Source organism: Manduca sexta, chromosome 25 (assembly GCF_014839805.1).
Source record: "Manduca sexta isolate Smith_Timp_Sample1 chromosome 25, JHU_Msex_v1.0, whole genome shotgun sequence".
Lineage (NCBI taxonomy): Eukaryota > Metazoa > Arthropoda > Insecta > Lepidoptera > Sphingidae > Manduca > Manduca sexta.
The window spans coordinates 1,767,582-1,781,505 of record NC_051139.1 but is presented as its reverse complement, the minus strand read 5'-3'; the positions used below and the strand labels follow the sequence as shown (position 1 = coordinate 1,781,505).

Here is a 13,924-nt window from a genome sequence, read left to right as displayed (position 1 = left end):
TTGCGCAATGCAATGCTTCGCACATTTGCACAAAGTATATTGAAATATGGGAAATTATTGTTAGAATCTCAGGGTAACGAGCGCAGTGGGCGCCATTTTGTTTACCTGAAAAGCTACGTAGTTATTTATATAAATGCAGCACACTGGCGAAGGGTCCATATAACCCGATCCCTACCGGCTTCCCTGTATGTAGAATCTAATTATCATTAGATCGACTTGCAGTCCACATTCATGCAAATTAGCACCTATAACGTGTCGGGTTCTCTTCAGAAAATATCACCTTTCGCCACTGGATCAGTGTGTATTTATATAAGCGTTACAAAAACACCCTTAAAAAAAACAGTAATAACTTATCTTTATTGCAACAAAAAGAACACAGAAATAATAACATTACGAAGTACATAAACAGTAATTGGCATATCTGAGTTTAAGCATTTCAATTATTGTTAGGGGTCCCCAAACTAGGTTCCTTAGCCGAACAACATTACATTCTCCATATCTCTTACTAGAAAAGGAAAATAAAACCTTGAAAGTACAGAACGAACATAAAATGAAACCACTTAAGCGCATCCGTATTACCCAAAAACAAGCAATTTATCAAGGGGCGCCATAAATCCACGAAACATACAAAGTTTTAATAGATGCCCAGCGAGTCCGAGCAGCGAGTTAAAATGTGGCGGAAAGTTTCCAAATTGTGGGTAGATAACTGCCGGAAGCGTCGCTAGCAGCAACAATGGACTACTCTTACTGGATAATGTAAGTATGTATGCTGAGGAAATGACATTTAGGGCTGATGAATATATGGGGGAATATATATAGTTGGGTGTGGAACGGTCTGCCAAGACGAATGTCCGCATGTTCAAATACCAAGGGCACATACCTCTGACTTTTCTAAAAAATCATGTGTGTATTTTTTGTGAATTTATCGTTCGCTTTAACGGTGAAGGAAAACATCGTGAGGAAACCTGCACATCCGAGAAGTTCTCTTTCAGTAGTAGAGGAGGCCCGTGTTCAGCGGTAGGCATGTATATAATACAGGGCTGATATTATTATTATATATATAAATTAGTTTTCCCTGAGACTCGCCGAGCTTCACTGCTCGGTGTCATAACATGCGTGTTACTGCTGATCCTGGCTTACAGGAGTTGTAGTGGTGGGTGTGAGGGCGGGAAAGTCTAATATTTGGCGGAGCGCAGCGTAGAGAATTTTTTACTGGCAAACTATTATCGACATTGTCTTCATTGAAATAATATTCAAAATTCAATAACACAACTACGTAATGCAGTTTATTGTAAAATAAAAAATTCTGTCATTTAACTATGCGCTAGCAAAAATTTCTAGCATCGATATTAAATAAAGTCCTTTTTATGCCAAAGTAAATATTAACCTTCCATACTTTAAGATACAATGTAGAATCGTAAAAGTTTGTGGCATCCTTACTCGCCACAAGAAACAATATCTCACGCATCACAACACTAACCCATTAACTTTTACGCAATATTAAACTTTAAGTGTGTGGCACAAGGGCGAAATATCAATTTATTTATTTTCCGTATTTTTAGGACCTATCAATGCAGCTCACATCGATAAAGCCTTTCTATAAAATACGTACTATAAGACACAGGTCGGCATTCAAAAAGATAATTTTTTTTTCAAATAACCTGAGGCAATTTGTAAAAATTCACATAACATCACGCTTATCTCCCTTTTCAGGGGAAAGCAGAAGTATTATTACTGCCACATTTATGACAGGTCCTATTTGATAGTGGTAAACCAATAGCCATTTATAGGTACTTCCAGTTTCCAGGCTTATACTGGGCAGAAATCAAAAACATTATCGAAATGAAATCGTGATAACTAGAAAATATGGTTGTAACAAATAACCAATTAAAAATATCATCGAAGTTAAATCACCATATTTTAAAATATGATGGTAATTTATTAAACGTGTTATATTTTTCGTGCAAGTAAAGCACAGCTTGTCAAAAATGAAAAAAACTTAAAACGTTCCAAGCAACTGACTTTAAAAGAAGTGTTTTAAAAATGCTATCAAATTCTAAAGTTGGCGCAAAACGGAACGCAAAAGCCAACAGCCCTTCACATTACCAAAACGTTTGAGGGTTCATAACATTTCAACGCTATAAAATAAAATCTAATGTTATGTTAATAATGTATTAACGAGTTCAAAATAGAGTTCAGATTCGGTCGTTCAACTATTGAAGAAAAAGATTTCATGAACGCTAAAGGTATGTTTTGAGAAACACGCGAGAGTATATCCTAATATTATAAATGCGAAAGTTTGTATGGATGTATGTATGTTTGTTGCTCTTTCACGAAAAAACTACTGAAAGTAAATTTTACATTAATATTGGTTATACATCAGAATAACACATAGGCTACAATTTATAATGATTTTGTGTAATTTGGTCATAACATAACGATACATATCAAGTAAGTCGGAAAAAAAAATCCCGTATAACTCCATCACGCGGGCGAATCCGCGAGCAAAACATAGTAAGAAATATAAAAAAGATAGTCTTTAAAGAGATCTATTCCATCCTTACTCTTCCTAAAATAAATATTGGGAATTTTTATTATTTATTAATGCGCGGTGGAGACCACTTACCTTTAAATGATCAAGTTTTTCTCGCGTAGAGAAACCCATTATATCAACAAACACTGGGTAGGTGAATAGAACGGTTATATCACCGATTTCACGGCTCAATGTCAACGCTCCGGAGTATAGCATCATCCGAGCAAGCATTGGACCGAGTCTCTAACCCCTGTATACCCTACACCGGCATACCAACCAAAACCCGCGGTAACCTTCTTTGGCGCATACGGGACGGCCTCAGATTATCCTGTTGCACGACGCATTAACACAACGCGGCGGATTAGGGTCAAAAACCTTAGACAGTTAAAGAGATAATTTTTCCAAAACATCGATTTAAACTTTATTTACGCTCCACATGTTCACGGAGACATCCCATAATTTACCGCCTTCATATTTATGTCCTGACAAAATTCATCTATTTTTCCTCCGTCCCTCCATTTGTCGCCATTCATATTCATAACAAAGGAAATAGGAGCATGTAAATCGCATACATGTTGGTATCTATCGTTTCAGACAGAGGCGGCTTTAGGGGGACGCGTGCCGGGCAACCGCCCGTGCCTCGCGCTACAGGGACCTCGCGCGGTGTCTTGGAGGACCTATTTTTACGGTCTTACCAACGAAACAGTTAAAACTAGGAACTGTTTTTTTCTCCGCCAGGGGCCTCGTGTGGTTTTTATTTTGGCCTGGGGCCTCCGTTAATATCGCTACTAGTTTCAGGCAACAATTTGCGTGATCTGTTTCATATGATTGTCACAGTTTGTTAAAACTACATTTTATTATGCTGATTATAGAGCGCTAAGTTAAGTTATTTTAGTTTAACTCGCATAGCTGAGATATATTTTCATGTTTGTATGCAGATCGCAAACTACGTTAGTATAATATGGAATTTCCTTAGGTATTCGAGTTAAGCTAAACTAACAGCTTTCTTTTTGGTCTCCAACCGACATAAGGTATTGGAAATACGTAACTCGTAAGTCCTATAATCTGCACCTTATTGTTTTGAAAACCTTGTACTATTTATGTTACATAATATGGACTAGAATATATAACAAATAGTCGCTAGTCGCCGCTTTCGTCTAGTGACATATATATCGGCCAGATGGTTCCGAGTTCGATTCCCAGGTCGAATAACAATATGTTTGGAGTTTTTAAAACAAGTTGACTGAGATACGTCATTCAGAATATACTAGAGACAAGTGGTCCGTCGGTAATATGAAGGCTTTTGTAATATGCTTGAGAAGAATATTGCACGGTTATTCGTTTATTCCAAAGGCACCAAACATTACCTAAACTACTTGTCTTATTACAATTTTTTAGAACGGATAACCTAAAAGTTCTGCTCTGGAACCAATTAAAGGAATTTAATTTGGAAATACTTTCGTATAAGTCGACGAGTTCCCGAAGGACTCTTGAAATAGAAACTGGACAAGTTTAGAGAATTTAATTGGAGAATATCGCTTCGATATACCTTTTTTATTTATTGAAAGGCAAAGTTGTTTACTGCCAAGTTGTAGATTGCATGACGAGTTTTTGCCTTTTCGGGGTAGATATGTAACACATCCATATAACGGACGTAGAGGGCGAGTCTATAACGATTTACCATAATAAATTATATTCTACTGTTTAATATTGGGTAGAATAATGAGAATACTACGTTGATAGACATGTGTGGTGTGACAGAGGATAATAATAAATAATAATATCAGCCCTGTATTATATACTTGCCCACTGCTGAGGACGGGCCTCCTCTTCGAAATTCCTATAGAGAACTTCTCAGATGTGCAGGTTTCCTCGCGATGTTTTCCTTCATTGTTAAAACGAACGATAAATTCACAAAGAATTCACACATGATTTTTAGAAAAGTCAGAGGTGTGTGCCCTTGGGATTTGAACCGGCGGACAGACTATCGCCGCTTACGCACAGAGGATGTAGTAACCAAAATTAAGAAGGGTATGCTAAAGTGAAACTACCTTAGCGTACACAAACGGGCATTGGGGAGGATAGATGATAGGAGACTGACAAAGGAGATATATTAGAGCGAATGTGGATGGAAGAGTCGGTATGGGTCGACCGCATCGAGACTTCAAATGTCAGATATATGACATTCTTAGTAAAGGCCAGGTCAAAAGTACCCTGAACGTGCGAGAATGCAGGAAAAGATTGATGAAAGTATGCCAGAATCTGCATTCTCTGTCTACCCTTGTGGAATAGAGGCATGATACTATGTATGTATGTAATACTGGGTAAATAAATTCAAAATGACTTTGCCGGCCCGGGATTGGAAACTGAGATCGAGACTTTGAATTAGGTTTATGGATATGATTGCTATCTTAATAAATTTCGAAGTACAAATTTCATTTTAACCTTTACCAAAGTTAGAAATCGTTCATAGGGTGAAATTTCCTTCGGTAACACCTTGCAGGAATAAAACACGCTCAGATACCCTCCCAATACCTTCTGATATCCACCGGATATTACTTTCTGTCCTATTTTTGCAGATTGCGCTCCAACATTCAAAAGTTTTCTACGAACTATCCCTCTTATCTTAAATATGCAAATCATATATTTTCAAATGAGTAATATTTTTCAAAAAATATATAATTGGTTTCTGGAAAACAATTTGCCTTTATTAGATTTAAATAAAACATTATATGAAATGTTATGTAATCTTTGCAAACAAGAGATTTTTATAATAATTCAATGTATAATACCACTATCGACATCTAGCTGTAACATGAAGTATTTATTGTACATTTCAAATTTAAAACATATAAAGATGGCGTTAAATGTATTTTTCTACAAACATCACTCTTTTTATTAAAAATTACATCTATATGTTATCTAGTAGGCCACGTCTTGCTCGAATCACTTAATAAATCCATACATAACAGAACATTTTAATTTTAAAAACACTCAAAGTATTGAACTGAGTTTGTAATTGCATTAAGCCATCCAAGTGACCACTAACATGCCAGCGAATTAATGTGGGCAGCTGGAGCATCTAGGAGCTCTCATTAGCAAAGTTTAATGGTCCAAGCGGCACTTATCGGAAATTTAGACTGTAAACTGAACTGAAAGGGTAATGGATAGAAAATAAAAGCTTTTCATTTAACATAGAGTTTTTGTTTTATACTATTAAATAATCAAACATTAAACTGGTTGAGTGTGATTGTATTTTGATGTATTGAAATGCCATTAAGAAACTATTAAATAAAGGAATTATCTGTCTGAAGCTTAGGACTATGCTAGTAATTTAGCCAAGTTACGAGTGCAATAGAATAATACAATAGAATTTATTTTATTTAGACAAAAACATAATAAACTTTTATGTATAAGGTAGATTTTCAAACTAGGCGAGCCTATATCTTGAGAGCCTGAGGATTTTAGTTACTAAACGAGTCTGTACTAATATGTATGTATCTCTATCAGAAATGTATACATTATCGTATAGTATTCCTTCTTCTTGCGCCGTATTTCTCAATATCGTGAGTCGTGACCTTCTGCATCACTTTCTGTCGAACGAATTTTCTCCAACTGTTTATGTCTCCGGCGGTGTAGAGTAATAGTATTTACCTAGTCTTGCCATAAATATTGTAATAAAGAAAAAAGAAAATTGTTAACTGCAAATAACATTTATTACTTTTACAGTGTGTCAGTTTAATACATAAATATAAAACAATTAAAAATATAAAAAGCTTATTCGAAGTGGTCTCCATTGGCTGCAATACAGTCCTTTAAACGATGAGGCCAGTTATCAATAGAAGCACGCACTCTTTCCATGGGAAAATTCTTCACTGCCAATCGTATAGATTGTTTTAGGGACTCCAAATTATCATGGCGTTTAGAGCAAGCTGTACTCTCTAAAACTGACCACAAATCATAATCCAGCGGATTAAGATCGGGACTAGACGACGGCCAGTCTTCAGCTCTGATGAAGTCCGAAACGTTCGATTCCAACCAAGACTGCGTGGACCGAGCTTTATGACCCGGCGCCGAGTCTTGCTGGAAGGACCATACTTGGTTATTGAACATGGTGATGTTAAGGGGCTTAACTACCTTCTCAAGAATGGTATCTTGATACACTTGTGCCGATGTTTTGATACCTTTTTCACAAAAAATATGGCTCAGTCACTCCTTCATAGCTAACACCCCACCAAACCATCACTGAAGTCGGATAATGTCCACGTTGCACTCTGTCGACTAATTGGGAAGCTTCCTTAGAGCTTTGAGCATAAATACGGTCATTTTGTTTGTTAAAATGTTGCTCAATTGTAAAAATTTTCTCATCCGTATACAAAATTTTTCTGTGACCTCCCTTTGCGTACCGCTTCAGTAGTTGTTTCGATTTTACCACCCTATTCTTCTTTAAATTATCAGTTAAGAAATGGCCAGTGCGTCTCTTATAGGCTGCAAGTCCTAAGTCATCTTTTAAAATACGCGACATGGTTCTAGGTGCTATCTTCATTTCCCGAGATAAAATCTTTTGCTTTCGGACAGGATTTCTTCGAATTCTTTCCCTTACTGCTTTGACCACCTTTTTCGTACGAACACTACGTGGACGGCCAGATCTTTTCTGTCACAAACAGAGGAGGTCTCATTGTACCTATTAATAGCCCGGTACACAAACATTTTACTAATACCAAGTGTATGGAGAGTTTTAAAAATTGCATTTGGCTCCATACCTACTTTGTGTAATGCTATCACAGCGATTCGGTTCTCTTTATCACCCCACACCATTTTAATATCGCAAAATATTTTACAATGTATTGGCGCCAAAATGAGAAAACACAATGAACAATCGTATAAAAATGACAGATTCGAAATTCAAATGTAATATTTTTTTATAATTAAGTGTAACAGTATTTATGGCCAGACTAAGTATATATTATACTATTCCTATGCATTTAATATTCGTTAGACAATACCATACGTCAAAAAAATAAGACATGAACTAATGCTCGCTGCCGTTTTCTATAGTCTTACCCCCTTATTCATAGACGTTTTTTATCTAACGACCGAGTAAAGCTGTGATAACAAGTCTGTTTCTCAGTGCTGACGGCTTGGCAGTCTTCTCATTGCGTAGACATAGAGCCGTTGTGATTGGCTAATATTGAGATACAATAATAATAGCCAATCACAACGGCCCTATGTCTGTTTCTCAGTGCCGTTTTGCACTGAGAAACAAGCTTGTTATCACAGCTTTACTTCGTCCTTAGATAAAAAACGTTTATGAATAAGGGGGTTAGACACATGCTTGTCTATGATTATACCGTTTATTAATTCCTGAGAATAATTAATTCCGACCAAAGATTTCTAAGTTTATATAGAGAGGACATTGGGGAGAAAGTTATACAGAAATTTTGCGCTCATGTGATGGTTACTCTGTATACGGTGAAATAGCAAACCACCAATGTAAAATAGTTATATAAAAAATAATATTACGTTGGCACGTTTTAGATATGGAACCCTAAAATTAAATGTGTAGTGTACATAATGCCGAAAATTACTGTAACATAAAATTGTAATTACATTACAATAAGTATTTGTACATTTACATTATCAATGATACGATATTTTAACCTGTAATAATTAGAAAGTTTGGATTTCAGAAACAGTATAGAAAAACCTTGGTATTCTCGCGGCTTTGCCTGCATACTGTGTCTAAAAATCTTCACAATCTTTCGCATTTATATTACGCCTAAATTATCAAACGCCAGATAAACTTTTCAATCAAATAAATTATAATCTAACTAAATATAAAACTGAGGCAATTGAACAACTTTTTTGATGCAACTGGCACGATTTATTCGTGTTATATTTCACGAGGAACTTTTATCTGATGATTAAAAAAATACCTAATTAATCATATTCTCAGTCTAAATATTTTAATACAAAATCCCATTTATTGTTCTCACCTTTATATTTTAACAATTTTCTCAGCTTAAGTCGATGAATAAAATAAAAGCAACCCACCGCTCTAAACTTTATAAAAGCCCTGTTTACAACATTGTTTGTCTTTTTGTATAAACGGCTGCGTCTATTGTCTTAGTTCGATTTTATCCGATAAATACTGCTTTGAATATCAGCTGATCGGAGCAGTAAAATTTAAAATGACTAACGAAGACAACTTATTTACGTATTTAATTATTTTTGGAAACATTAGCTGACATTGATGAATATAATATGGTTTTAATCGCGATGTTTATAATAATGTCTTATAAAGTCACAATAATTAACTACTAGACATAATAAGACTTAACATCTCATGTCTAAGGATGGCGAGCGCAGCGGAATACCAAACAATATATAATTCAAAGTGTTGGATGGTGTTTATGGGCGAACAACAAACTTGTCTTATCATTCAAAGAAATAAAAAAAAAACTGCTAGGTCATTGTAAATAGAGCATAACAATGCTTGTATGCATTTATTTGGCGGAAGACAAAATCAATCCAGTAGTATCCAAGCGGATTCTTGTATATCCAATGTGCTTCCTTAAAAGTTAAAATGGAAATCAGACCGCCACGGCAGGCAGAACATCGATCAATCTATCAGCTTATCACTCTCTGTTGAACGTAGATTTCTTCAACTGAGCGCTAACCATCTTGATCTTGAGCAGCCCGCATCCGTCCGCAAACTTAATAGACGTGTAAAATTAAACACAATGATTAGAATTGAATGATGCTTTATTAAATAAAAATTAACTCTGTACTTTTTTCTACAAATACATATTTAGAGAGAATTGAATTGCGTTTTTAATTATTTTTTTTTTAACTATGGTCTATTGAAGGTTATAATATCAATTTAGCTGGCTGATATTATAAATGTGATTGTGGTTTCCATAACAATGGAAAATAACAAGAACAAAAAAATTTGTTACTGTTATACATGCGATATAGCGTAAACTCAGGTAATAGTAACGTAGTGATTATATTCTCTTTGATAGTAAGAAAGAAAAGAAAGAAGTTTATTGTTGGAACAAAAATTAAAAATTAAAAACACAAAATCCTACAAAACATAAAAAAATATTGTACCAACAACGGGCCTCCCATTGAGCTACATACTGCAATAGCAATACCTAAAATAAATAAAAAAAAAATAGTAAACAAACTATCCAGTTTATAAATTCTAAGGGCGTTATTACTCTGCAACATATTCCATTCCTAACATATACTATCAAAATCACATACATAATAATATGTTCTTCTAAACTAAAATATACAGGTGTAACAACGATGCATAACGAACACTTACAAGGCCGAGCGATGGCCTGAAGAGGGTCCGACGTGCTGCAAATGTCCCTCTTCAATATTTCATACATGCAGGGGCGGACAAAATTACATTTATTTATTATTTATACATACATATATTATATAACAACATAAGTTACAGTTACTCTAAACGATACTATACAGATACATACTCACTGCACCTGATGTGGTCCAATAGAATTTCGACGAGATATGATTACCCCTCAGCAGTCAACACAATTATGCCGGCCTGTTGAAACTAGGTATACACAGACTGATCCTGGAACACGACATACTCACGTGGGGCACTATGGCGTATCAACACCTTGTGTACGGTGATCGCTATCCGGGCGGATATATAATATATCCCTCAACCAGCAAAAGATCTATCTCTTGCATTCATGCGGTCGCAAGCACTACTAAACCTGATGTATAGTTTCTGAAACAATTCAAAGACAAACACTCTGGCTTGTTCGAACTTGATGTCAGTGGCAGGTAAGATGTGGCCGCGACCCAGTTCAACCGCACGGTATGGACCACTACCATTGTCTTTTGATAATCCATACTTATAATAGCGATAGTAACTGTATGTCTGTAACGCTTTCGCGGCTAAACCATTGAGACAATTTCGATGAAATTTGGTATGGAAATTATTTGAGATCCTGGGAAGGATATAGACTACTTTTTATTCCAAGAAAATGTAAACCGGTCGGAGCCGCGAGGAAAAATCTAGTATTTAACAATAAAATAAGAGGAATGGACATGTATTATATCGAGTTGATTCGGTGCCTATATTCACAAACAATACACTCATGATTTTATAAAAGTCAGAGGTGTATGCCCTTTGGATTTGAACCTGCGGACATTCGTCTTGGCAGTCCGTTCCACACCCAACTAGGCTATCGCCTCTTTTTTTTTATCTATCGCTATACCGGGTACAAATTCCAAACACCGGATTAATACTAAGTAGAAAAACCCAATATCAAGTAAAATTTCACACACAGACCATATCTTAGATTCATTTAAATATTTCTAAAAACTTATTGATAATATAAAAATAATTAAGATCCCACGGTCACTCGTTGCTCAGTTCATCGCTGAAGGATAGAAGACATCGAGAACAGCGCAGTTAGTACGAGCAGATAGTCTGACTCTACCGGTATCAGGAAGAAGTATCTGTGACCCACTTCCACTCTTCCCGCAAGATGCAAACATATTGATAGGACTTGAGCCACTACTATTGGCAGAATTATCTCTATTGATACGAAATACGATCTTAATTAGTAGCTGATTGGATCCAGCCTTGATTGAATCAAGTGGTCTCATGACAATAGCAATATATTGTAATTAGGGCGAAGTCTATTGTCATGCTGAGACCTAGATTAGTTTCAGGTATAAAACAATACATTAATTCATGTCATGATGAGGAGAGCATGTTTTTGCCTAATTTTAAACTGCAATTGGTCGTAAATACTGATGGTAGGATTCCCATATGTGAGAGCCCGCCTGGGTAGGTACCACCGCAATGGTTATTATTGTCGCCAAACAGCAGTGTGTACTCACTGTTGTGTTCTGGTTTGAAGAACATTGTATTTATTTACATTATTAGCAAATAGTAATGTCATTGTCTACTTTGGAATATTCATGTGACGAGATGTCACCAAGTCTTTAGAAGTTAATTGAAACAATACATAATTATAGAAAATATGCACATCAAAAACACACTAATCACAATATGGAAAAGTATACAGTATTTTTCTTAAGTGTTTTGCTATATCATGGTAGATAGAGTAACCATCGCATGAGCGCACAATTTTTGTATAACTATCCTTCACATGTCCGCTCTATTTAATCTTAGAACTCTTTGCCGCTATCATATTTTATTAAAATATTTGCAATATCAAAACAATTTTGTTTTTTTTTGGCACTAATATTGTTTTATTTTTATATCGTGTTTTATGAATAAAAATAAAATTTGATCCATTGGTAAAGTAGTCAAAATATTATTTTGAAAAGTAAATATATAAGAAAATAATGTTTAGTTTATAGATACAGAAATCATTTTAACACTTTTATTTTAAATTATATAATAACGAAATTTATACCGATATGTCAAATTACCCTGGTTTCATCTCTGTCTTCCCTTTGAGAGATAAAAGCGTGTGTATTTTGTTTATTCAATTCACCTGAACAAATACATCGCAAAAAGTACAAATAAAACGTCAATCCGAATTGATCCGCGCAATCACGTCCAACAACAAATATTTACATTTTATAATACCCAATTACGTTCGAGTGCTGGTGGTAATCTCGCAAAGCCGATGTCTCTAATCTCGAACGCGTGAGGACCCCACCACCCACCAGCTTAAAACTACGTAAAACGTCGTAATTTCGTCACGTCCTTCCCACAGATTGAAGTCGAGTGAAAGATTAAAATGGTTTGAGTATACCTCTCTCTATACTCCCGACGTTTCGAAGAATTTGCAGCGTTCGTGGTCGTGGTATCAGTTCATCCCGTCACCACGAAAGCTGTAAAGTTTTCGAAACGTCGGGAGAAAGATCTATATAAAAATGAATCCCTATTTCCCTTGATCACGCCATCACGCGTGAACGGCTGGACCGATTTCACAATTTTTTGTTGTGTTTGTTATTGTCAGGAGAAGGATCTTATGAAAGAAAAAATTAAGGGAGTTGAGCGGAACATTAGAAAATTTAAGAAAAGTTAATTTCAGCGATTGACAATGCGCGCTGCAAATTCATAGTTAAGACCGGACAACGTCTGTCGGGTCAGCTAGTATAATATAAAAACGGCGACAAAATCCGCAATATAGTTTTATTTCAATAACTTAGCTTAGTTCTTGGTGTGCAACCCGCATAATTACGACAATAAGAATCTACCTTACAAGCAATATCAATTCGGCAACTAAATGTTCTGCTTCATTAAATTATCAGAGCGTAAATAGTGAAAGTTGGTCGTTTTATCGATGAATGGAGAGCAAATTTTGGTCAACTCTCCCATAGCTCCGACAGCCGTGATCGTCTAGTGGTTAGGACCCTACGTTGTGGCCGTAGTAACCCAGGTTCGAATCCTGGTCACGGCAGTGAACTCACTGTCACGGCGGAGCATTATTTTTTGTAAATGTTTGTATGCAAATGTTTAATTTGAGTTCTCTTAATTAGTTAAGTTGAAATTAATACTTGATTGACAAAATATTATTTTTTTTATGTTTTATATTCATTTTGAAAGTCTACAATTTATACTGGCTCGTTTTATTTTAATGTACAGTGAGCCACAAAAAGACATTTTTTTTTATTGTTTTAAATGATGAGGCGAGCTTGCCGTCCGCCTGATGGTAAGCGAAATGACCGCTCTTAAAGAAACACCGTCCAGCACCTTGAATTACAAAGTGTGGTTTGTAACTTTGTGCACTCGCCGTTCAGAGACATGAGATGTCTTATTATGTCCAGTAGTTACACTGTCTACAATGTCCTTCAAACCGGAACTCAACAGTGACTACACACTACTGCTTGGTGGCAGAAATAAACATTGTCTTGGTACCTACCCAGGCGGACTCTCACATATGAGAGACCTACCACCAGTGGAAATTAGTTGAACAATATCCTAAATATCAAACCGCCATTAAAATTTTACGTCCGTATAAACAATCGTTTTAGTTTTTATTCTGACAAACGACCCAACGGAAGATCAGCGCTGGCTTATGTCAGCATATTGCTGAGTAGATGCCTTTTTTGTGACAAACATAGTTTTAAGTGTTTTTTTTGTCTGTTTCGTTTGTTTGTTTGTTATGTGTATGTCACATGTTAGTTTCCAAATAAACTTCTTTTCTTTCTAGTTTTCTGGTTTTTTTATTTTTCTCTAGTTACTACGAATATGATGTGTATGTTTCTGACTAAAAGTATGACGTTCCGCTCCGACAATTTCTCTTCGTGTAATATAGTAGTGGCCGTAGGGCATATAAAATTGAAATTCCTTTTTATTAATATTTATTTTGTTCAAAATTTCCCCGACCGCGCGGTATTTATGTTCGAAATACACATTTT

At 35.7% G+C, this 13,924-nt stretch overlaps 1 non-coding gene across 1 annotated transcript; it reads left to right on the top strand.

Moving 5' to 3' along the window:
- The first annotated feature begins 12,891 nt into the window (after positions 1-12,891).
- Positions 12,892-12,963, top strand: Trnah-gug. Its single transcript has one exon. It is a non-coding gene; the product is annotated as a tRNA-His (tRNA).
- Positions 12,964-13,924: the final 961 nt, after the last annotated feature.